The sequence below is a fragment of the Pogoniulus pusillus genome, chromosome 33, assembly GCF_015220805.1.
Source record: "Pogoniulus pusillus isolate bPogPus1 chromosome 33, bPogPus1.pri, whole genome shotgun sequence".
In the NCBI taxonomy this organism is placed as follows: Eukaryota; Metazoa; Chordata; class Aves; order Piciformes; family Lybiidae; genus Pogoniulus; species Pogoniulus pusillus.
This window is the reverse complement of record NC_087296.1, coordinates 11,091,728-11,118,059: the sequence shown is the minus strand read 5'-3', so window position 1 is coordinate 11,118,059 and position 26,332 is coordinate 11,091,728. Positions and strand designations below refer to the sequence as shown.

At 49.0% G+C, this 26,332-nt stretch overlaps 1 long non-coding RNA gene across 1 annotated transcript in view; it reads left to right on the top strand.

Moving 5' to 3' along the window:
* Positions 1–22,864, top strand: part of LOC135189673 (uncharacterized) — a 170,347-nt gene extending 147,483 nt beyond the window's left edge. The window contains exon 3 of the long non-coding RNA XR_010308216.1: positions 22,753–22,864. This is a non-coding gene — a long non-coding RNA (uncharacterized LOC135189673). The remainder of the gene's footprint in view (positions 1–22,752) is intronic.
* Positions 22,865–26,332: the final 3,468 nt, after the last annotated feature.

The window sequence follows — 26,332 nt, the reverse complement described above, 5'->3', positions numbered from 1 at the left end:
GCCCAGAAGGCAGCTGTGTGCTGGGCTGCATCAGGAGGAGTGTGACCATCAGAGCAAGAGAGGGGATTCTGCCCCTTGACTCTGCTCAGCTCCAGTACTGCATCCAGTTCAGGTGTCCCCAGCATAAGAAGGACACAGAGCTGTTGGAACAAGTCCAGAGGAGGGCTACAAAGGTGATCCAAGGGCTGGAATACCTCTGCTATGAGGATAGACTGAGAGAATTGGGGTTGTCCAGCCTGGATAAGAGAAGGCTCTGAGGCAGATCCTACAGAAAGGCTGTAGAGGGACTTCTCATAAGAGTGCTTAGTGATAGGACAAAGGAGAATGGTTGGAAGCTGAGAGACAGTAGGTTTAGACTGGATCTTAAGAAGTTCTTCAGTACCAGGGTGGTGAGACTCTGCAATAGGTTGCTCAGGGAGGTTGTGGATTACTTCCTCCCTGGAGATGTTGAGCAGCCAAGTCTAGTTGAGAGGTGTCCCTGCCCATGGCAGGAAGGTTGGAGTAGATGACCTCTGAGGTCCCTTCCAGCTGAAGCCACTCTGTGATTAACTGACTTTGTAAGTGCACCCTAAGTCTATCCCCATCACTCTACCACCTCGCACCCCATCTGCAAGCAAAACTAGTTTCACAGTTCAGTACCTGGACCACAACTGAAGATTAGCTGTAAAACATTACCATGACCTCTCAGTTATGAAGTTACAGCACAGTTTGAGGAGAGTCCACCAGGATCCTCACATCCACCTGAACCCTCACATTCAGCAAAGCCTGCAATGATAGGGTGATGGGCAGTGGTTTCCAACGAGAGAGGAGGAGATTTAGATTGGATGCTAGGAACAAATTCTTTACCATCAGGGCAGTGAAACACTAGAACAGGTTACTAAGGCAAGTAGTTGAGGCCCCATTCATAGAGATATTGGAGGTGAAGCTCAACAGGGCTCTGGAGAGCCTCATCTAGTGGAGGATCTGTTTAACCTGTGGTTCTGCAGAGCATTGTCTGTGCTGGAGGTTCTACAGTAAGCAAATTCATGTTTTGAGGACTTGGATATACAGAATATTTAGGAAGAGGAAGTTCTTTACAATGAGAGAGGTGGAACACTGGAAAAACTTGCCCAGAGCTGTAGTGCAGATCCCATCCTTGAAGACATTCAAGGTCAAACTTTATGGGGCCATGAGCAACCTGATATGATTCAATCTCTAGGTGGGTTGGACTAGGTGACCTTTGAGGGTCCCTTCCAATCCAAAGCTTGGGGAGGGCAGATTTAGATATTAGGAAGATATTAGATATTAGGAAGATGAGATATTAGATATTAGGAAGATTAGATATCAGATATTAGGAAGATGAGATATCAGATATTAGGAAGATTAGATATCAGATATTAGGAAGATTAGATATCAGATATTAGGAAATGAGATATCAGATATTAGGAAGATTAGATATCAGATATTAGGAAGATTAGATATCAGATATTAGGAAGATGAGATATCAGATATTAGGAAGATTAGATATCAGATATTAGGAAGAAATTCTTTAACAATGAGAGTGATGAGACACAGGTGCAGATTGCCCAGGGAGGTTGTGGGTGCTGCCTCCCTGGGCATGTATAAGGTTAGACTGGATGAGGCCTTGAGCAGCTGAGTGTAGTTGAGAGGTGTCCCTGCCCATGGCAGGGAGGTTGGAGTAGATGATCTCTGAGTAGATGATCTCTGATCTCTTCCAACCTAAGCCATTCTATGGCTTTCAGGGGAAGTACAGGCTGAATGTCAGGAGGAAGTTCTTCACTGAGAGAGTGATTGGCATTGGAATGGGCTGCCCAGGGATGTGGTGGAGGCACCAACCCTGGAGGTCGTAAAGAAAAGCCTGGATGAGGCACTTGGTGCCATGGTCTGGTTGACTGGCCAGGGCTGGGTGCTAGGTTGGACTGGATGATCTTGGAGGTCTCTTCCAATCTGGTTGATTCTATGATTCTATGACTACGATTCTATGACCATGAGCAACCTGATATAGTTTGTCCTGCAGAGGAATTTGGACTAGATGACCTCTGGAAGTTCCTTCCAAGCCAGACCATTCTATGATTCCATGTTCCACCACCAAGACAAAGGAAGAGTTCAGAATTCCCACCTACATGTTCTTGTTGTTTATTGTAGCTGAAGTGCAAAGAAGGATACCTCTGGAGTGTAGCTTTAGAAATTTTGTTTGCAAAATATAGGAGGTTTTGGTCTTTTCACTTCATGAGACCTCAGTGGTCCAAACCTTACCTAGGGAAATGGAAGGATCTGGAGACCCCAGGACACTACCCCATCTGAAACAGGTAGTAGGAAGAACAGAAGGAAGGGGCAGCTGAGGTTAGGGAAATTTGACCTGAGAAGGGTCAGAGGAAGCAAGCTTGTTTAGTCTGGAAGAGACAAAACTGAGGGAGGACAGGATGGCAGTTTGCTGATATGGAAACAGTGAAGAAGAAGATTACTTTATTGCTCATGGTGCCCACCAGTCTTAGGACAAGAAATAATCAGATTAATTTTAAGTAAAGAGCATCAAAGCTACGTATTAGGGAAAAAGCAAATCTTATTAAGGAAATCTTGAAGCAGTGACACAAGCAGCCCAGGGAAAGGAGAGGGTTTCCTCCACTGGGGAATTTGGAAAGGATGCAAAACTATTTCTGTGATCCCAGGGTTCATTTCTGAGGACACATGAGGTCTCCAGCAGCACCCTGCTCTTTCCAAAGCTGCTTAACAGCCTTCCCACCTCTTTGGAAAACCCATTGCACCTGCAGAGCTAGACTACAGACCCCTTCTCCACCTTAGCTACCCCACAGAACTCTGTTATGCCTACTTGTCTACATTAAACCCATTTACCCCATACCTGGGGCTAAACTCTAGCAGTTACTCTACCACCCAGTGACCCCTCCCCAGCAGAGGAGGAGGACAAACAAAAAGAGAGAACACAGGTTGAAATGAAAACTGATTTAATAGAATCATGGAATCAACCAGGTTGGAAGACACCTCCAAGCTCATCCAGTCCAACCTAGCACCCAGCCCTAGACAAGCAACCAGACCATGGCACTAAGTGCCCCAGCCAGGCTTTGCTTCAACACCTCCAGGGACAGCGACTCCACCACCTCCCTGGGCAGCCCATTCCAATGCCAATCACTCTCTCTGCCAACAACTTCCTCCTAACATCCAGCCTAGACCTCCCCTGGCACACCAAATGAATATCAGTGTCAATACAAGAGATATGCTTTGCCCAGCAAAAGTGCAGCAGTCTCCAAATCCAGGGAGGCAGTCCTCCAGAGCAAGAGACAAATGAGGAGCCAAGTGAGGATGAACCCAAGCAAGAAGCTGCTCTCCCCTTAGCAAAATTCTTCCTTCACAATGAATTTAGAGCTCACGGTCTGGGACCACCTGGAGCCAACTCCAATCAGTTGTCCTGGCTGACTCAGAGCTGCTGGTGACCTGCAGCCCATAGGTGGTCTGGGATGCTAGCCCAACGAAACCAGGGCATTACTGGATGGCTGCAGAGCATGGTGATACATACAGGAAGGATCTGGTATTGTCTTCTCTTCAGTTACCCATCACAGGCTCACAGGATGTTAGGGGTTGGAAGGGAGCCAAAGAGATCACCGAGTCCAACCCCCCTGCCAGAGCAGGACAATCCTATCTAACACAGATCACACAGGAACACATCCAGACAGGCCTCTCCAGACAGGAGACTCCTCAATCTCTCTGGGCAGCCTGTGCCAGTGCTCTATGACCCTTACAGTAAAGAAGTTCCCCCTTGTGTTGAGGCAGAACCTCTTTTGCTGCAACTTACACCCATTGCTCCTTGTCCTATCCCAGGGAGCAGTGAGCAGACCCTGTCCTCCCTCCTGAGCAGCCCTCAGACACTTATAAACATTTATTAAATCCCCTCTAATTCTTCTCTTCTCCAGACTAAGCAGCCCCAGGTCCCTCAGCCTCTCCTCATCAGCCATGCCCTCCAGTCCCCTCATCATCCTCCTAGCCCTCAGCTGGACCCTCTCCAGCAGATCCCTGTCCCTCTTCAGCTGGGGAGCCCAAAACTGAAGGCTGTATAAAAAGATACATCTCAAAAAATCCACAGCCACGTAACAAAACGCAGGAGGAGGGAAGATCCAGCCAGCCAGTCAGACCTTGTAGTTTCTTTGGTCACCAAACCCTGAAGAACTTGTAATGCTGCCCAAAAAAAGGGGAAAAGCAATTGTAGAAGAGAAGAAACAATTTGCCACAAGTGCAGGTCGATCAACATCCTTCAGCTGGCTTCCATCCTTAGAGTTCCCTGCTATGCTGCCTGATCAGAGCAGTTCCTTGTAATATTCTTTGTCAATGTGACCTATTCCAACTCTATTATTCAAAATTAAATGCCTCTTTTTTTCTTCTCCTTTTCATCACTGCCTTTGAGACCCACCTGTCCACACTGAGTTCATGAGGATGTGTGAGTTCATGGCCTGCACCAGGAGCAGTGTGGCCAGTAGGACAAGGGAGGTTCTTTTTCCCCTGTACTCAGCACTGCTCAGGCCACCCCTTGAGTACTATGTCCAGTTCTGGGCCCCTCGATTCAAGAGAGATGTTGAGGTGCTGGAATGTGTCCAGAGAAGGGCAATGAAGTTGGTGAAAGGCCTGGAACACAAACCCTATGAGGAGAGGCTGAGGGAGCTGGGGGTGTGCAGCCTGCAGAAGAGGAGGCTCAGGGGGGATCTTATTACTGTCTACAGCTACCTGAAGGGACATTGTAGCCAGGTGGGGTTGGTCTCTTCTCCCAGGCAACCAGCAATAGAACAAGGGGACACAGTCTCAAGCTGTGCCAGGGGAGGTCTAGGCTGGATGTTAGGAGGAAGTTGTTGTCAGAGAGAGTGATTGGCATTGGAATGGGCTGCCCAGGGAGGTGGTGGAGTCACTGTCCCTGGAGGTGTTGAAGCCAAGCCTGGCTGGGGCACTTAGTGCCATGGTCTGGTTGACTGGCTAGGGATGGGTGCTAGGTTGGACTGGATGCTCTTGGAGGTCTCTTCCAGCCTGGTTGATTCTATGATTCTATGACGTCCCAAAAGGTTCTGAAAGTGCCACACTAGGTCTGTAACAGCGCATGCATGAATGCCCTGTGAGAAGGAATGCAGGGAGGCCACCAAGCTCTGCTTCTTCAGTTCTTGTCCTCCCATTAGGGAGAATTAAACTTCTAAATTGTTTGTTGTTTGTTCCATAAATTTCTCTTTACTCTTCCAATTACAACTGCATTGTTGAGCAATCAAGTGTGTGATTTCTAACAAGCCCAGCCAACAGCCATTGCCCCTGTCTCCTCAAGCTCGGCTCCCAGCAAGCTGTAGGTTGTGCAACTCCTCATCTACTCATGACACAGGGAGAGAAATCCAATACCTGCTGCTCCTGCAAAGGGGCAAATCCACTGCTTTCCTTCCAAGGTGGCACCTCTGTACCTTCTGTTGCTCTTTGCCATGGTGTACTATATTTAACTCCTTTCATCACTTCACCATCCTTATTATGTTGCCCTGTTACTGTCACACAGGATGTCAGAGATTGGAAGGGACCCAAAGAGATCATCAAGTCCAACTGCCTGCCAGAGCAGGACCATACAGCCTAGCTCAGGTCACACAGGAACACAGCCAGACAGGCCTTGAAAGACACCAGAGAAGGAGACTTCACAGCATCTCTGGGAGGCCTGTTCCAGTGTTCAGTGACCCTTACAGTCAAGAATTTCCCCTTGTGTTGAGCTGGAACCTCCTGTACTGCAGCTTCCATCCTTTGCTCCTTGTCCTATCCCAGGGAGCAGTGAGCAGAGCCTGTCCCCCCCCCCCCTTCTGCCCCTCAGCCCTAAATCCCCTCTCAGTCTTCTCCAGACTAAGCAGCCCCAGGTCCCTCAGCCTCTTCTCATCAGGCAGTGCTACAGTCCCCCCATCATCTCTGTCACCCTCTGCTAGACCCTCTCTAGCAGATTGCTGTCCCTCTTGAACTGGGGAGCCCAAAACTGGACACAGTACTCCATGGGATGGGATCTCACCAGGGCCATCTAGCCATAGCTGAAAAATGACTGCTGATAACCCTGTGCCATGCCTTCCATGGGTTTCCTTCTTTCTTTCCACCTGAGGACACACTGCAGTATACCAGAATGGTCAGTCAGGCTAAAAAACTGCCTGTAAGCCATTTGAGATTCAGGGCAGAGCTCATTGCTCTTTACAACTACCTGAAGGGAGGCTGTAGCCAGGTGGGGTTGGGCTCTTCTCCCAGGCAACCAGCAACAGAAGAAGGGGACACAGCCTCAAGCTGTGCCAGGACAGGTTCAGGCTGGATGTTAGGAGGAAGTTTTTGGTAGACAGATTGGCACTGGAATGGACTGCCCAGAGAGGTGGTGGAGTCCCCATCCCTGGAAGTGTTTAAAAGGAAACTGGGTGGGGCACTTAGCACCATGGTTTAGTGACTTAGTTAATTAGAAGGTGTTAGGTGATAGGTTGGACTCGATGAGCTCAAAGGCCTTTTCCAACCTGGTTAATTCTGTGATTCCTGGACACTTGCTGTGTAGGAATTTCTTCCCATATTATTCTTTATTTTCTTGATCATAGAATCATAGAATTGATCCAGTCCAGGATGCCATTGGCTCTCTTGGCCACCTGGGCACACTGCTGGCTCATCTTCAGCCACTCTGTCCCCAGCCTGTAACTCTGCTTGGGGTTCTTGTGGCCAAAGTGTAGAACCTTGCACCTGGCCTTGTTAAATCTCCTCCCATTGGCCTCTGCTCTCTTAAAGATGTGAATGGAATAACTAAATGCATGCTCAGCTTGGAGAGCAGCCAGGAAGAAAGGTACCTGAGGGTACTGATAGATAGTGGGCTGAAGATGAGCCAGCAGGGGCAGAATAACCTCCCTGGTTCTGCTGCCCACACTGCTCCTGATGCAGGCCAGGATGCCATTGGCTCTCTTGGCCACCTGGGCACACTGCTGGCTCATCTTCAGCCTATTATCCACCAGTACCCTCAGGTCCCTTTCTTCCTGGCTGCTCTCCAAGCTGAGCATGCATTTAGTTATTCCATTCACATCTTTAAGAGACATAAACTGGTAAAAAGCTGTAGGCAGAGTGAACTTACACTGCTCAGACAGAGCTGTAAGGAGAGAAACTACACATTGTGAGTGCTGCAGCGCAGCCTTTCCCAGTGTGGTCAGGATCTCCTCTCAGCACTGGGAGTTACAAAAAACCTAGGCTCAACTTTCATTCTGTTTCATCACATTACAACTTGAATTATAACTTACTTATTGTGCCTTGTTTTGAATTCCTAGCCCAGATAAAAATTCCAGTAAGTGGTTTCACAAAGGCCTGAGCGAGGCACTGAGAACTGGAGCCATTGTTTTGATGTGATAGTTTCACAAACAGAGGGGCAGGTCTTTGAAGGAAACCCATGGGAATATCAAGCCTTGCCTTCTGGGAATACTAAACATGCAGATTAGTAGCTGATCTCCAAGAACACAGCTTTGTGTCAGGTTCTGCTTCCTCTCTTTCTGCACACAAATGGTGCATCTGGATGCTGGGCTGTGGTGAAACGATTTCCTCTCCTATTCACAGTATCACAGGATCACAGTATCACAGTATCACAGTATCACAGTATCACCAAGGTGGGAAGAGACCTCACAGATCATCAAGTCCAACCCTTTAGCACAGAGCTCAAGGCCAGACCATGGTACCAAGTGCCACATCCAGTCCTGCCTTGAACAGCTCCAGGGACGGCGACTCCACCACCTCCCTGGGCAGCCCATTCCAGTGTCCAATGACTCTCTCAGGGAAGAACTTTCTCCTCACCTCCAGCCTAAATTTCCCCTGGCATAGATTGAGGCTGTGTCCTCTTGTTCTGGGGCTGGCCACCTGAGAGTGGCCTCCTTAAAACTCTTTAAGGACCAGTTCTATTTTTCCATCATTATTTATTCCCCCCCTCCACCCCCCCTTTAGAATTCCATGTGCTGACGAGGTTTACAGAGGCATGGGATGGAAGAGGAAGCTGGGCTGGGAGCATTTTTGGTTCCTCCCTGGAGCAGAGATGACAGCTGGGGCACAGGAATGCTGGTGGGCACAGCGCCATGCCACAGGCTACGGCACAGACGTTGGGAAATGGAAGGCAACCACGTTCAGCTCCGCGAGTGACTTAAAGTGTAAGGAGAGCAAACTTTGCCTGTCCTTCCACAGAATGCTTCTGAAACCGAGCCTTAAACAAAAGGATTTGGGGGAAGCCTTCTCAATAGCTTCCCAAGGCATGTCTTCCAAAGGAAGAATCATTTGAAGGTGCCTTTAGGGGGAGAGGGTTGCCCAGGAGATGGGGCAGTAAACATTTCATCTCCAGGTCACCAGCCCCCGCCAGCTCTGCTCGCTAGCAGCCAAAGCCTACTGTATTATTGTCATTAAGAAAGGACATGAATCATCTGGCAGTCTGTGGAGACATGAAAATGTCCAGTTCAATAACATATAAATTATTTTCTTATAATCCTTCTGGGGACTTCTGAAGTACACACAAACACAAACAGCTTTTGGAGTGTTTACACAAGCACCAGGCTAGGAAATCCTAGGCATTTTTGAAACTAGACTCACTGACTACATCAGCTGACTCGAGAAGTCTCACCTCGCCTCACCTCCCCTCCCCCTTCCCTTCTCCCCCCTTCCCTTCCCCTTTTCCTCTTTTTTCCCCTTTTTTTCCCACTTTTTTTCCTCTTTCCCCCTTTTCCCCTTCCCCTTTGTCCATTCCCCCTTCCCTAACCCTTTCCCTTCCCCCTTCCCTTCTCTCTTCCCTTCCCCTTTTCTTCCCTTCCCCTTTTCTTTCCTTCCCCTTTCCTTTCCTTTCCTTTCCTTTCCTTTCCTTTCCTTTCCTTTCCTTTCCTTTCCTTTCCTTTCCTTTCCCAACCCTTCCCTTCTCTTCCCTCCCCTCCTTTCCCCTCCCCTCCCCTCCCCTCCCCTCCCCTCCCCTCCCCTCCCCTCCCCTCCCCTTCCCTCTCCCCTCCCCTCTCCTTCCCCTTCCTCCTCCCCTCCCCTTCCCCTTCCCCTCTCCTTCCCCTTCTCTCCCCTCCCCTTCCCTATCCCCTCCCCTCCCCTTCCCCTTTCCCTTCCCTTCCCTTTCCCTCCCTTCCCTTCCCTTCCCTTCCCTTCCCTTCCCTTCCCTTCCCTTCCCTTCCCTTCCCTTCCCTTCCCTTCCCTTCCCTTCCCTTCCCTTCCCTTCCCTTCCCTTCCCTTCCCTTCCCTTCCCTTCCCTTCCCTTCCCTTCCCTTCCCTTCCCTTCCCTTCCCTTCCCTTCCCTTCCCTTCCCTTCCCTTCCCTTCCCTTCCCTTCCCTTCCCTTCCCTTCCCTTCCCTTCCTCCTCTTTCTCTTTCCTCCATAAGTAACTTCAGTCGCCTTGCACAGTCCCTTAAAGAAGGCACCACCCCTTATAGGAAGCCTCGATCATCTGTTTCCCTTTAAAGTATAGCAGACCACTGGAATTTTGGAGAAAAATAACTGATGCTGGGGACCATTTGTCCCCTAGAAGAAAAACCCCAACCAACAATAAACAGGGCTCTAAACCAAATGCTCTGCAGCAGCCACTGTCTGAAGCGCGCTGCAGCGAGGCACGATACGCTAAAACGCAACTTGATCGGACTTGATTTGGGGTGATGTCTTCCTTTAATCCACTGCAGAGAAGAACAAAGCTTAACTGAGTGGATTTAATAACAAACAGACAACAATATCAATGGCACTTCCCACTTCACTTATGGCAACCATTACTATGTGCTGTGCACATAGCCAGGCAAAAAAGAAAAGAGAGACGCTCTCCCCGTTTGGTTGGTTTCATCTTTTGAAGCATGGCTCCACCAAAAAGCAGATTTCAATTTCCTCCAGGGACCACAAAATACCCATCTCTGTTTTTTTTTTTTTTTCCCCCCTCCCTCACTGTGGTTAGAAGTTTATTTTTTCAGTTGTGGTAAGTGCTTTGCACCATATTTATCTGCATGTTGTTTGTTTTAGGGGAACGCGCTATTTTCAACATGGTCTTCTAGCAGGGGAAAGACTAACAAGCAAGAGGCTGTGCAGAAAAGGGTTTAATGAAATTGGTCTGGGTAACCATACTGGTTGAATCAGGAAGTCTGCAAGAGTCTCTAGACCATAGCTGAGGAACTTCTTCTGCAAGAAATATGTGACTGAGGCGTGCACAAAGGCCCAGCCAGTGTGGAGCTGGCTTGCCCTTGGTTTTGCACCTAACTGCAGGCAATTCACCTCATTTTCCAGAAGCTTTGTCCACACAAGGGACATTTTCTCTATAATTTCTGCCCTTACTTCTTTCAGTAGCCTTGCATCTGGTGAGGACTGACATGTGAACAGTGTTCTTAGAATCATTAGAATCATAGAATCAAGCAGGTTGCAAGAGACCTCCAAGCTCAGCCAGTCCAACCTAGTACCCAGCCCTGGCCAATCAATCAGACCATGGCACTAAGTGCCCCAGCCAGGCTTGGCTTCAACACCTCCAGCCACAGAGACTCCACCACCTCCCTGGGCAGCCCATTCCAATGTCAATCACTCTCTCTGCCAACAACTTCCTCCTAACATCCAGCCTAGACCTGCCCTGGCACAACTTGAGACTGTGTCCCCTTGTTCTGTTGCTGCTTGCCTGGCAGAAGAGACAAACCCCCACTTGCTGGCATTTATGCTCTGATTCCAACATGACAGCGTCAGATGATGGAGGAGTGTGATGAGCAGGACAAATGAGGTGATTCTCTCCTCTACTCTACATTAGTGAGACCCTACCTGGAGTAATGTGACCAATTTTGGGGTCTCAGCAAAGAAAGATATGGAACTGTTGGAGCAGGTCCAGTGGAGGTCATGAAAATGATCAGAGGGCTGGAGCACCTGCTTTATGAGGACAGACTCAGAGATTTTGGTCTGTTCAGGCTGGAGAGAAGGCTCTGGGGAGACCTTAAATCAGTCTTCCAGTACCTGAAGAAGGCCATGGGAGAGCTGGGGAAGGATTTTTCCAGGGCTTGTAATGATGGGATGAAGGACAATGGATTTGAGCTGTAAGAGAGGACATTTAGACTGGAGATTAGGAAGAAATTCTTTACAGTGAGGGTGGTGAGACAGTGGAATAGGTTGCCTAGGGAAGCTGTGGATGCCCTCTTCCTGGTGGTGTTCAAGGCCAGGCTGGATGAGGCCTTGAGTCTAGTGGGAGTTGCCCCTACCCATGGCAGGGGATTGGCTCTAGATGGTCTTTAAGGTCTCTTCCAACCCAAACCATTCTAAGACTCTGTGACTGAATGACAATTTGACACCGAGAGCTGGTGAAAGCATGAAGTGTCATGGCCAGCAGGCAGCATGTCCTAGGACTCCTACTTTGTGTAATCTGTTTGTGGGATGATTCTACCACCAGCAAGTCATTTGCAGGTGTGTGAACCTGAGCAGTATTTGCCTTTCTTTTCTCATCAGAGAAGCTGTGGTGAGAGTGAACATTTTCTAGTGAGATGGCAAAGTTTGGCATCCACCAGCTGCAAGTAAATGATACCATGAAGAGTAACAAGGCAGGGGATAAGATGTGCAGTCTAGAGGTGCCTACATCTTGGGAAAGTGAGATATCATGCTTACATGGACTCTCCTGTGTTCTAGTTTGTGTCTGTTGCCCCTTGTCCTGTCACTGGACGTGACTGAGAAGAGTTTGGCTCCATCCTTTGGTGAGGCCACACCCTGAGTGTTGTGTTCAGCTTTGGGCACTGCAATACAAAAGAGATGTGGAGGTGCTCAAGTGGGTCTAGAGGAGGGCAGTACAAGAGAGATGTGGAGGTGCTTGAGTGGGTCTGGAGGACGGCAGTACAAGAGAGATGTGGAGGTGCTCGAGTGGGTCTAGAGGAGGGCAATGCAAGAGAGATGTGGAGGTGCTTGAGTGGGTCTAGAGGAGGGCAATGCAAGAGAGATGTGGAGGTGCTCAAGCAGGTCTAGAGGAGGGCAATGAAGATGGCTCTACCCCAGCTTCATTGCTCTTCTCTGGACCCACTCCCTCAGTCACTCATAAGAATAAATCTTTAAGGTCTTTAAGAATAAATCTTATGAGGAGTGACTAAGGGAGCTAGGGGTGATTAGTCTGAGGAAGAGGAGGCTGAGGGGAGACCTCACTGCTGTCTACAACTACCTGAAGGGACATTGTGGAGAGGCTGCTGCTGGGCTCTGCTCACAGCTAATTGGAGACAGAACAAGGGGGAATGGCCTCAAGCTGAGCCTGGAGAGGTTTAGATTGGACATTAGGAAAAAGGTTTTCAGGGAGAGAGTGGTCAGGGACTGGAATGAGCTGCCCAGGGAGGTGGTGGAGTCACAGATGTTCGATGTGTTTAAGGGTGGTTTGGATGTGGTGCTTAGGGCTATGGTGAATCTTGTAGAGTAGGGTTCTGGATTGGACTTGGTGCTCCTGAGGGGCTTTGCCAACCTGCATCTGTCTGTGATTCTGTGATTCTGTGATCCTCATCACGCTAGCCCTTCAGAATGGTTTAGGTTGAAAGGGAACTCAAGGTTCATCCAGTTCCAACCCCATGCCATAGGCAGTGACATCTCCCACTAGAACAGGTCACTCAAGGCCCCATCCCACCTGGCTTTGAACAACTCCAGGGAGCAGACACAATCTCCCTGGGCAATCTGTGCCAGTGTCTCACCACCCTCACTGCAAAGAACTTCTTCCTAACGTAGTCTATATCTCCACTCTTCCAGTCTAAACCCATTCCTCCTTGTCCTGTCATTACAAGACCTTGTCAATAGTCCCTCTCCAGTCTTCCTGTAGCCCCCTTCAGATACTGGAAGGCCACTCCAAGGTCTCCTTGAAGCCTTCACTTCTCCAGGCTGCAAAGCCACAACTCTCTCAGCCTATCCTCATAGGAGAAGTGCTCCAGCCCTCTGAGCATCTTCGTGTCCTCCTCTGGACATTCATGAGATCCCTTCTCAGGCTGCTCTTTTCCAGGCTGAACAGCCCCAGCTCCCTGTGTCACTCCTCCAAAGATAGCTCTGCCAGTCCTCTCCTCATCTTAATGGCTCTCCACAGGAGTCTCTTGTCCTTCTTGAACTGTCCCATTGAATTTGTCCTATTGAAAATGGAGTCTGTTTGTCCAGAGCTTTGGCTTTCATTAGGTTTTGGCAGATGGAATGCATTGGAAGAAAACATTCTATTTCATTAAACAGCAAAAGTGGATAGAGCCTGAACAGCAAATAGGAGACATGAAAGAAAATGGATGGGAACTTAAATGGGCTTGAACTGACAGGGCTGCTCTATGAGATCTTTCAAAGTGGATTTTTAGTCAGTCTACCACCCAGATTTAAAATGGACAAATGTCACCTGTGCCTTACTCATGGCAGGGGACGTGGAGCTAGATGATCTCTAAGGTCCCTTTCAACCCAATCCACTCTATGATTCTATGAAGCTGGAATTTCATCAGCTGTACTTACTTCAACAAAAGCCATAGTCCATGAAGCACTTTCATCTAAATCCCTCTTTAAGCAGCACAGAGCAAGCACAAAGGGTTAAACCACGACTGAAGCAAAGATGAAATCAACAGATCTTTTTAATTATTATTATTATTGTTTCCAGGGGGAATTAAAATTGAATCAAATCACACAGCCTCTAGAGCCTTTATAACATCACTTTTCAGGGTCGTTGCCACTGGTATCAATGAAAGCCTTGACCTGCAGTTGAGCCAGAAGTAGTTCTTTTACTGCAAGCAGATGACATACTCTGATTCAGGGCCATGTCCAAGTTTGTAAAACCTCTGTTTAAAAAATGGATTTGGTTTTATTCCAATATCTACTTTCATAGAATCATAGAATCATAGAATCAACCAGGTTGGAAGAGACCTCCAGGATCATCCAGTCCAACCTAGCACCCAGCCCTATCCAATCAACCAGACCATGGCACTAAGTGCCTCATCCAGGCTTTTCTTGAAGACCCCCAGGGACGGTGCCTCCACCACCTCCCTGGGCAGCCCATTCCAATGCCAATCACTCTCTCTGTGAAGAACTTCTTCCTAACATCCAGCCTATACCTACCCTGGCACAACTTGAGACTGTGTCCCCTTGTTCTATTGCTGGTTGCCTGGGAGAAGAGGCCAACCCCACCTGGCTACAATGTCCCTTCAGGTAGTTGTAGACAGTAATAAGATCACCCCTGAGCCTCCTCTTCTCCAGGCTAAACAGGCCCAGCTCCCTCAACCTCTCCTCATAGGGTTTGTGTTCCAGGCCCCTCACCAGCTTTGTTGCCCTTCTCTGGACATGTTCCAGCACCTCAGCATCCCTCTTGAATTGAGGGGCCCAGAACTGGACACAGCACTCAAGGTGTGGCCTGAGCAGCGCTGAGTACAGGGGCAGAAGAACCTCCCTTGTCCTACTGGCCACACTGTTCCTGATGCAGGCCAGGATGCCATTGGCTCTCTTGGCCACCTGGGCACACTGCTGCCTCAGCTTCAGCCTACTATCTATCAGTATCCCCAGGTCCCTTTCCTCCTGGCTGCTCTCCAGCCACTCAGTCCCCAGCCTATAGTGCTGCTTGGGGTTGTTGTGGCCAAAGTGCAGCACTCCCTCATGTGAGAGGGAGTTCAGGAACGTTGCAGGGTACATTGTTACCCAGCATGGTTAATGCTAAAACTGAAGCCCTTCATTTCTTTCATTTTGGTTCACTTGGACCTCTCTATCTTCTAGGCTTCATTTTCAAACAAATTCCCTGTCAAGGTGAAGCTAACCTGAACTGTACAGAATTGTTCCATGTTTCTGAGCTGTCTTCCAGCTTTTCCAGCTGCTGAGCCCAGCACACTCACTGGCACGCAGCAGTTGTGTTGCAGAGCTCACCTCAGGCACCGGCTGCTTTCCAGCAGCCTGCTCTGGCTCAGGTGTGAGCTTTGTGTGGGAGGCTTGGCAGGAGCACTGTGCTTTGGGAGTGCTTAGCAGGAGGAGGGAGCAGGCTCACAGCTCACCTGGCCTCAAACAAGTGCTTGTGCCCCTAGGCAGAGGACCTGGCTGCCAATACCAGGTACTGTGAGGCTGTCCTGTGCTACTCTGATGAAAAGGCATCCTGGTTTTCAAAAAGTACAGATTTAGGTTTTCATCTTGGTTTTATTTGCACACAACCCCCCGCCCAGCTCGTTCCAAAACCAGCTGAGACACAAACTGGGGCTAAGCTGCTTAGGAAAAAGGTACCTGAGCACCAGCAGGGAACCTCTCAGCTACTGAGACTCTGCATTGAGCAAAGAAGCTGAACACTGCTAAATCATGTGGATGGTGGCAGGTTAATGAAAACAAGAGGTCTACAACCTGCCTAGCCCAGAGACCCCTGCAGCTTTAGCTGAAAGTGCCTGCAAACAGGAAGAGCTCCAGCAGCAGTGATGAGGATGCTTTTGTGGTCAGCTGCCTCTGCAGTGCAGTAGTTACTGTGTGCAGGCATGAGCTGTGTAGAGTGATCTGTGTAGCTGGTGAGCAAACACCACAGTGCTCTATTTTAGTAGTATTTTGCTTGTAGAGAGAGCCTGGGTAGTGACTTCTGGATGCCAGCTGCAGGGTGCTATACCCATTCCTTGGTGCTTGGCCAGTATTCTGCTGCCTGTCACACTGCCTGAATGAAGGAAACTTGAGTAATGAGTCTGATATCGACTTAAACTTGTAGCAGGGGGGGCGGGGTGTCGTGTATCCAGTTAATGGGAGTGTTAGCCCTGGGAGAAAAAGTCATTTCCATCTCCTAGGAATCCTAACTCCATGCCAATGCCTGCTCCGCAAGAGCAGCATTGTCTCAAGCCCTGATTCTAATCAGAGACCAACGCAGAGCCTCCCTTGTTCATGCCCAGCTCCATTTAACCAGCAGCTCTCTCAGCAGAGCTAACAGTGCCAAAAGCATGTGCTGCTAGCATGCAGGCTTGTGCAGGCTGTACTTCTGGGGCAGAACTGATGTCTAGAGCCTCCTACCATAACAGTGACAGGCTCTAATTGTTAGTCACAGCTATTTAGCTCTTTCTGACCTTTGTTCTTTGCTGCAGGACTCACCCTGCAATGAGAAGACAAGATGTAGTGTGCTTCCCAAGAGCACCAAGGAGAAGCTTCAAAGGAGAGCTCTGATCTAGTCGTGTCTATTACATTGTTGTGACTTTCAGTGCACTCAAGTCTGCTTCTCAGACTTCATGATCTTGAGATAAACTTCTCCTTAGATCCTGCCAAGAAAGCTAGCAGACAGTTTGCTGAAGCCATAGATTCATACAGAGGTTTGGGTTGGAAGGGACCTTAGAGACCATCTAGTTCCAACCCTCCTGCCATAGGCAGGGACACCTCCCACTAGCTCGGGTTGCTCAGGACCTCATCCAACCTGCCTTTGAACAGCTCCAGGGAAGGGGCATCCACAACCTCCCTGGGCAACCTGTGCCAATGTCTCACTGCCCTCACTGTATAGAATTTCTTCCTAATCTCCAGTCTAAATCCCTCCTCCTCAAGCTTCACTCCATTCCCTCTTGTCCTGTCACTACAAGTCTATGTAAAATTCCCTCCCTGGCTTTCTCAAAGGGCTCCTTCAGGTAGTGGAAATAGTCAATAGAAAATATTCCAGAGTGAATTTCTCTGAGGGCATAGGGACATTCCCCTATGCTCAGTGAGGGGAAGCAGCTGTTAAGGTGCCAGGAAAGTGCTAGAAGCCCCAGGTGATGGTGTGGCTGCCCTGTGTGGTAAATTGGCATTTCTGCTTCTAGAGAGCTGGAGTGAAAAGTGCTGCCAAGAGGGCAGTGTCTGTAACCCCCCTTGTATAACCTACAATACACAGCAGCAGCAGCAGCAGCACTCTCAGCACCTCCTGCTGCAACAGAGAAAATTGGGTTGTCCAACTGTAGTTACTTACTCTGGAAGGTGGCCAGGATGCATCAGTAACTTTGCAGATGACACCAAGCTGGGAGGAGGTGTTGATCTGTTGGAAGGTAGGAGAGCCCTGCAGAGGGACCTGGACAGGCTGGATGGGTGGGCGGAGGCCAATGGGATGAGACTGAACAAGGCCAAGTGCAGGTTCTGCACTTTGGCCACAACAACCCCAAGCAGCGCTACAGGCTGGGGACTGAGTGGCTGAGAGCAGCCAGGAGGAAAGGGACCTGGGGGTACTGGTAGATAGTAGGCTGAAGGTGAGGCAGCAGTGTGCCCAGGTGGCCAAGAGAGCCAATGGCATCCTGGGCTGGATCAGGAACAGTGTGGCCAGTAGGACAAGGGAGGTTCTTCTGCCCCTGTGTCCAGAGAAGGGCAACAAAGCTGGTGAGGGGCCTGGAACACAAACCCTATGAGGAGAGGCTGAGGGAGCTGAGGTTGTTTGGCCTGCAGAAGAGGAGGCTCAGGGGTGATCTTATTACTGTCTACAACTACCTGAAAGGACATTGTAGCCAGGTGGGGTTGGGCTCTTCTCCCAGGCAACCAGCAATAGAACAAGGGGACACAGTCTCAAGTTGTGCCGGGGTAGGTCTAGGCTGGATATTAGGAGGAAGTTCTTCACAGAGAGAGTGATTGGCATTGGAATGGGCTGCCCAGGGAGGTGGTGGAGGCACTGTCCCTGGAGGTCTTCAAGAAAAGCCTGGATGAGGCACTTAGTGCCATGGTCTGGTTGACTGGATAGGGCTGGGTGCTAGGTTGGACTGGCTGAGCTTGGAGGTCTCTTCCAACCTGCTTGATTCTATGATTCTATGATTCTAATCTGCTTCTTGCCCTATCTCTGTCACAGGGTGTTCATGTGGTCAGCACCTTGGCACCTACAGTCCACATAGCCCCTCTTTAGGTAAATCCTTCCACACAAACGCTGTAGAAGGATCTGGCTTTTCCATACAAGAGGAACTCTGGCCTGGCCTCTGCTTATTGCATGAGTGCAGCAAAATCTTGCTGGAAAATTGCTTTCCTGCTGCCTGCTAATCGCTTACAACCACATGGGATAGCCAGGGTGTAGTGCAGATGGAAGCAATCAGCAAGAGTCACTTTCCACTAGGAGATTGTTCTTCCTCCCTCCCACCTAAACAAAAAAGCTCAGAGTTTGATTACTCTTATTTTGATGTTCTCCAATCTCTTGGAGCACAGGATTATCCTCTTCTCTTCTGAACATCTTGATTACAAGTTTTGGAGCTCTGAGTTGAAATTCAAGAGAACCTTTGGCTTCTCCAGAGAGGAATTCCCTGTCTTGCTTGAGGTAACTCTGTAGATTCCCACTATAATCAGGGGAGTGATAGATGCTCCTCCAACTGATGATTCACATCTTCCACTTCAGGCTCCTGCCCTGGGTCTGGCAAAGGCACCAGAATTAGGTGTGTAAGGTAAGGCCAAGTGAATGCTTCCCTTTGGTTCTTTCTGATGACTAATGGCCAGCTTGGGGGAGATTTGCTAAGGTGTCTGTTTCTTTTCAGAGCAAACTGTTAACACCCAGATAAATGGTTTAGACACACAAATAAAGCAAGAAATAAATGTTCCTAGCTGCCCCTTCCTGCCCAATCCCAATTGACTTTTGCCTTGTGGCAAGAAAAAGTCCTAAGCAGTCACAACAAATTTCCCTGACTGTCTCTTGTACCAAAAGGTTGTCCTCATCCTAACCCCCACACAGAGAGTTCCAGCAGAAGGCATTCTGGGGGCAGGCTGAGGCAGTGAGGCAAAATGCCTAAAGGAAATTCATACAGTGGTGATTTGGGTTCATTCCACAAAGGATGGATGCTGGGGTTGCTGGTGCTGCACCAAGCTGAGGCGTAGCAGGCCTCCAAAAATGCCACATTAGCATTGGCACAGGGATCTATTTCCTTGTTATCCTTAAGTGCAGGGGGAAGAGCACTGAAGGGAAGGCATGACAGATGTAGATCACCTCCACCAGCTTGCAGAAGTCATGTTCATGTGTCGAAGCAGCATATTAAAATGGATTAGCCATTCATACAAATAAGAACAACATGTGCATTTGTTTCAGCTAGGATAGAAATCACAGAGGCAATCAATTCTCTTGCAGCATATGTGAAAGCAGGCTTGGCACAAAGGACAGCTTGCCCCAAGTGCTCAGATGCATGTTTCAAGTCAGCTTTTTCCCTGCTTTCAGGTTACTACTCTGCTCCAGCAGGCCATGAGCTTAATGGGAGAAATAATGACTTTATGATCCCAATTTACTCTCTACAGTCACTGCTTTTCAGTCCTGACTCTATCCTCCCAGTTCACTCTCTAAAGTCACTATTTTCTGTCTTGTTTGAACTCTTCTCCCTGTGGCTTTTGTGATGGTTTGGGTGTTTCCTGCCCCACCCCACCCCCAACTTTGGAAATCACCCAGACTAGACTCAGCTGAGTGAAGCTTATGTTTACAGCTAGCACAATATCCAAGCAGATAGTTACAGTACATACAGTTATAGACAGAAATGTACAAGGGAAAAGGTAATACAGAAACACAACAGCCCTCTCAGAAACCTGAGTCCCCAGGAGAGGCTCCCAACTGCCCTTCCACCTTATTCCACCCCTCTCAACCTTACCCCAGTCCCAAGGAAGAATGGAGGTTGGGCCAGGGGGTTAGGAAGCAAAGTGGATTAATCAGAGAAGTGGCAGAGAGGCTAGAGAGAAGCGCAGCTCAGGCAACGTCCCAAGAAGAAGTGAGTTATCTGTGTTCGGATTCTTGTTCTTGTGTCTCTCAGCAAGCCTATGAGTGAGGCAGACACCATCCTGTTTTCCTTTTCACAGCCTGTAATCTAGTTCTTCTCACCAAAACATTCTAGCCAGCTTCAAACTAGCACAGCTTTCAATCCTATTCGCATAGCGTTGCTGAAACAACATCAAACTGTGCAGGAAACACACAGCAAGAGACACAGCTTTCTGGATCATGAATATGTATTTGGGCATTTGGTCCATGATTGTCTTTAATGATGATTTCATTATATGCAGAGCTGCCACTTAGCATGTGTTGAGCACATACCCCAGCAGTTGGGCTCTCATTGTCAACCATGCACAACAATCGTGTTACTGACAGCCTACATTGCCTGGAAAGGTTTTGGACCAAAGAAGGAGGTCACAGCTTAGAGAAGCTCAAGAATTTTGCTGTTCCCACATGACATTCCCAAGAATTCTCTCCTTTTGTTGGTGTTTTGTAAACAGCTCCCAGTCATGTTTCAGAGATAAGAAGTGTTGCTTTGCACATCAGCTCTCACACGCAGCAGAAATCCTTTGTTGTCTAAGAGCGTGGGGCTGTCTGACCTGCAAAATAAAGCAGGGTGGAGGAGCAGCATAGCCCTTGGTACAGATGTAATTCCTCAGCTCCAAAGACACTTCCACAGGCTCTCTGACAGAGCAGGAGGTCAGAATTCCAGCTAGACAGCAGTCTAGAGAAGAGGAGGCTGAGGGGGGACCTCATTGCTCTCTACAACTACCTGAGGTTGGAGTGAGGTGAAAGTCAGTTTCTTCTCTCAAATAAGAAGTGATAGGGTGAGAGGAAATGAATCACAGAATCACAGAATCAAGCAGGTTGGAAGAGACCTCCAAGATCAGCCAGTCCAACCTAGCACCCAGCCCTAGCCAGTCAACCAGACCATGGCACTAAGTGCCTCATCCAGGCTTTTCTTGAACACCTCCAGGGATGGTGCCTCCACCACCTCCCTGGGCAGCCCATTCCAATGCCAATCACTCTCTCTGTGAAGAACTTTCTCCTAACATCCAGCTTACACTTCCCCCGGCACAACTTGAGGCTGTGTCCCCTTGTTCTATTGCAGGTTGCCTGGGAGAAGAGACCAACCCCCACCTGGCTACAATGTCCCTTCCACAAGCTGCAGTAGGGGAATTTGAGTTTGGATTTTAGGAACATTTTATTTGCTGAAAGAGTGGGCAGGCATTGGAACAGGCTGCCCAAGGAGGTGCTGCAGTCACTGTCCCTGCAGGTGTTCAAGAAATGAGTAGATGTGCCACATGGGACATGGCTTAATGATCATGGTGGTGCTGGATTAACAGTTGGACTTGATGACCTTAGAAGTCTGTTTCAACCTTAATGGTTCTGTGGTGATCACAGCACCAGGTATCAGAGATTGCTGCCTGCTGCTGCTGAGCCTAATTAGCTTTACTGCTGGTATCCACAACAAAGGACTCTCAGGCACCCGCTGAAAATTCACTTGAAGTCATTTAACTGTGTTCAAATAGTGTCTCTTCTCAAATATACTTCATTTGGTCTCTTGTATTTCCCCCTTAATCCCTGGGGCACTTCAAGGCAAGGTTGGATGTGGCACCTGGTGCCATGGTCTAGCCTTGAGCTCTGTGGTAAAGGGTTGGACTTGATGATCTGTGAGGTCTCTTCCAACCCTGATACTGTGATAATTAAAACCAACCTCAGCTACCCCTGAGCTTTCTTATGCTCCTGTCACTTAAGGGTGGAAATAATTTTCTATTTTAATTAGCTGGAGACTAAATATCAGTATTGAGCTGAGAGTCTTCATTGTTTTTTTTTTCCCTTTGAAATCAATTCTCTCACAGAAAACAGACATTTGTGCTGGAATCATAGAATCTCTTCACCTTTGGGTCTGATTGTTACTCAGCTTTGGTGATGCCCCATGTTGGCTTCCACCTGTAGCTACACATTGTCCAACAAGTCATAGAATCATAGAATCAATCAGGTTGGAAAATACCTCCAGGCTCATCCAGTCCAACCTAGCACCCAGCCCTGTCCAATCAACCAGACCATGGCACTAAGTGCCCCAGCCAGGCTTGGCTTGAACAACTCCAGGGACAGTGACTCCACCACCTCCCTGGGCAGCCCATTCCAATGCCAATCACTCTCTCTGACAACAACTTCCTCCTAACATCCAGCCTAGACCTCCCCTGGCACAGCTTGAGGCTGTGTCCCCTTGTTCTGTTGCTGGCTGCCTGGCAGCAGAGCCCAACCCCACCTGGCTACAGCCTCCCTTCAGGGAGCTGCAGACAGCAGTGAGCTCTGCCCTGAGCCTCTTCTGCAGGCTGCACACCTCCAGCTCCCTCAGCCTCTCCTCACAGGGCTGTGCTCCAGGCTCCAACTCAGATGAAATCAGAAGACTCTGATCAGGGATGTCAAGAGATTAAGGCTGTATCAAATCCTTGCAGTTGAAAAGAAGCCACAACAGCCCAGCCCCTTCTCCCTGGACACCCTCTATGCTTCCTTGCTCTGCAGTTTCTCCCTCCTTGCTCCTGTTTCAGGAGGTGTGTGTGTATGCCTATGCATACACATCTGGGGGAGGGTGCTGAGCTGAGCTGTGCTCTCAGGATGCTTTGTTTCCTCTGGCAATGCCTGCTTTCCTGCCTGCCTCTGTGCTGCCCTGCATGCCAGCAACATCTCTGCACGCTCAGAGAATTATGTGGAGTGGCCTCAGCAGCCAAAGGAGGAGGTGACAATTGGTGAGCATCTTTCTCTGCCTGACAGCATATGTAGAAGCAGTCCAGCTGGACAAAATTCTCTCTGTGCTGAGGGGTCCAGCAGATTATTATTGCAAATTACTGGCTTGAAAGCTCAGCATTTTAATGCCTCACTGACTAGAAAGCTGTTGGGCACCAAATCCTGAGAACATGAGAAGTGGCCTTGGAAAATGCTGTTTGTGCCTCCCTGTATTTTTCCATTTTCACTGCAGCAGGCAGAGAGTACAGTCAGTGTTGAAAGGAGAGGTATAATAACGGTGGTAATTTATTACCTGGCAACAGGGTCTAGTCTGGAGAGTCAAGTAACAGCCATTCAAGTCTCTGAAAACCCCTGCAACAAGTAAAATTGTAGCTGAAGTTGTTTTGCCTTCTTCCTGTCTCCAGAGAAAGCTCAGCTGGTAATGAACAGTGATGGAAAGAGAAGTGGGCTCCCATCCAGAGAGGAAGGGTAAAAAGCAAATGCTGCTGCTGCATCAGCCAGAGTTACAAGGCTTCGGTCTCAGCATCAGGTAATGTCACACTTTTCAAGGTCTGGAAATCATTTTAACTCATACAGGCATGTGAAGGTTGTTGTCATGTTAATGGAAGCTCAAGCAGGACCTGCAGAGGGCAGGGAGAAGGGGCTGCCACTGTGTTAGCCATGGCTCCATCCCCCGTGGGGGAGCAGACTGCCTGTTCATGCACTTGCCAACAAGCTCCCTGTCAAAGGCACTTGCCTTGCTCAAAAGCCCATTCAGGGCTTTGATGTTCCTGGGCTGGGTCCCCTCCATGATACTCTGTACTGTGTCTCTGAGGATGTCTTTTCTCTAGGCAAATAAAGAAGGCTGATCCTCTGGGCATGTTCACTCAGGGCATCCCTAGGGAGCTTGTCCTCCATGCTGGATGCAGAGTCTCCACAACCAGCACAATCATCAATGATTCTTCTGCTGTGCATTACCAAAAGCTTCTCAGCATAAGGCTCATGGCAGCCCCAAAGTAGCAGAGATGCCACAAACCCTCTCCTGGGCAGCACTTGCAGACTTTTGAGCACCCCAGCTTGGGTTAAAAACACCAGCAGAGAGATTCTGAGCTCCGAATGCCTTTGCAGGGAACTGCCCTAGAAAGCAATTGTTCTCCCCAAACCTTGGGGAATAGTCTTTTTCCATGACAGCCACTGCAAAGGCAGTGACCTAAATGCAATGGTGCTTGCTCAGCAGAGGCCTGAGCAGTCCCCCTGCATCATCTGACTTGTGAACAAGAAGCCACACGTTGAATCAGTACAAGCAGTTTGGCCATCGAAGGACACATGATCTGAAAATGCTGTTTCCTTTGACACAAAGCTCCTGATGCCCTTAGGAGAGCCAGGAGAAGTTCTTTTTAATTTATGCATTTGGCCAAACACCAAATATTATGAGCCAGACACTGTAAATCACTTCTGGGTGAACATTTGCCTTGTAATGTGATTATTCAAGTGCTTAAGCTGGGACACGCTTCAGCGTTTTCCGGAGCTTGGCGTCACACAGTCAGTGACTACCACCCCTCCTGCCACGGGAAACATAAACTCTGTGATGCTCAGATCATGCTGGAATCTCTCAAAAATGGGATGACAGAGACCTGCATTCCTCTCTGCCAGGTCTGTGAGCGAGCTGTAAGCACACAGGGTCTCCAGCAGCAGGGACAGCTCCAACTAGAGCAGGCTGCCCAGGGCCACATAGAATCATAGTATCACAAATGGTTTAGGTTGGAAGGGACCTCAAAGGTATTCCAGATCCAACCCCCTGCCATAGGCAGGGACATCTCCCACTAGAACAGGCTGCCCAAGGCCTCATCCAACCTGGCCTTAAGCATGTCCATCTTTGATCACAACCTGTGATTCTGTGTTCCACAAAACCTCCCTGGGCAACCTGTGCCAGTGTCTCACCACCCTCACTGCAAAGAGCCCTTTCCTAACATCTGTTTTGAATCTCCCCTCTGCCAGTTCAAAAACACTCCTCCTCGTCCTGTCATTCCCAGACCTTGTCAATAGTCCCTCCCCAGCCCTCCTGTAGCCCCCTTCAGATACTGGAAGGCCACTCCAAGGTCTCCTCAAAGTCTCCTCTTCTCCAGGCTGCACAGCCCCAACTCTCTCAGTCTGTCCTCACAGCAGAGCTGCTGCAGCCCTCTCAGCATCTTCATGGCCTCCTCTGGACTGGCTCCAACATTTCCATGTCCTTCTTGTGTTGGGGGCTCCAGAGCTGCACACAGTACCTGAGGTGGGCTGAGGAGAGCAGAGCCAAGGGGCAGATTTCCCTCCCTTGCCCTGTGCCCACACTGCCCTTGCTGCAGCCCAGCACAGGGTTGTGTCTGGGCTGCACTCCCACTGCAGGCCTTTTCCTCAGGGCTGCTCTCAGCCATTCCCCATCCAGCCTGGAGATGTACTTGGGATTGTGCCCACCCAGATGTCTGACCTTGAATGCCTACATGGATGGGCTTGAATCACCTCTCTGGGTAACCTGTTGCTGTATTTTGCCACTCTCATTGTAAAGAATTTCCTCCTCATGTCCAACTTAAATCTACCCTGCTAAGTGCAGGGAAGTTGGACAAGATGACCTTTGATGGTCCCTTCCAACCCAAAGCAATCTGTGAAGCTGTGTGAACCCCTGTGCTGACACAGAGGACCCCTGTGCACCAAGCCCAAGCATCAACCTGACTCCACCATGGCCATTAAACCATGTCCCCAAGGGAAGAGTCTAGTCACATAAAGAGGATTGCTGTTTCCCACTGCTGTTGCCTCTGCTTTCATTAGACATCCCCTGCAGCACTCACACTCATGCCTCACACCTTCCAGACACACAGCCACACACAGAGAATCATAGAATCATAGTATCAACCAGGTTGGAAGAGACCTCCAAGGTCATCCAGTCCAACCTATCACCCAGCTTCTTCCTGTGCAAACCATCTTCATGGTCCTACTTGCTGAAGGCACTGACCTGCAGCATATAGGTGGTCTTAGGTTGATAGCTGGACTCAGTGATCTTTGAGATCTTCTCCAGCTAAAAGAGTTCTATGATTCTATGATCAACTCTTTATGTACAGACACAGACTCAGAGTTTACAGCCTGCTGTTCATTCCCCATAGCTAACCCACCCTGCCTGGAAAAGCCATTATTGCAGCTGGAAGACTCAACTGGACTGAGCAAGAAGGGGTTTGTTTATTAGCTGCATGTTTCAATTTAACCATCAGAACTTAGGAAAGAAACAAGGTCACTCTTTGCAGTGCAGCACCACTGATAATGATTTTAGGTTTGCAGCACACCTGCCTGCAGAGAAACTACTGTCACAGCTTCTGGAGGCACAGGGACTGGCACTTTGTGCTCCACAGTCATTTCTGTCACCTTCCAATCTCTGCCACAATTACCCAGCCATTGCAATCATTTACTGCTGGGCAGAGTATTGCTGCACTCTCTGGATCCTGCAAACAACTTCATTTTCTTTCAGGCCCCAGTGGTTCTGCTGACATCAGCTGGAGTCAGATAAATTCACATTTATTGTTCAGGATGCTGCTTGGGTTTGTTCTGGGATTTAATGCAGCAGCTAGGAAGACAGGTCAGCTGCTCAGGACTTCTGAAAGCCTTGCTAATAAACTCTACAGAGCTTTCTGCAGGTCTAGTTAGTTTTGAGGAACTTGGATGCTCAATTGCTCATCTCAGTGCAACCTTTCCAAGTAACTTAACTGCAGCCTTCAAAAGCACCTGGGCAAAGTCAGGGTTGGAACATGCAAGTCATAATGAGGAGACATCATAACATCATCCTCAGTCTATAGGAGTGGGACTGGTTGTGTGAGCCCACATCACATGGCACTGGAGCATGTCCCCCCACCAGTAAGAGAGGGCTGGGCAGGGAAAGGGCCAAGCCCTCATAGCCTGCCTCTAGTGCATCTCTGTCAGAAACCTCCACCACGTTTTGATCACAGATTCTACCTCCCTGTAGCACGCTCCTGTATTTTC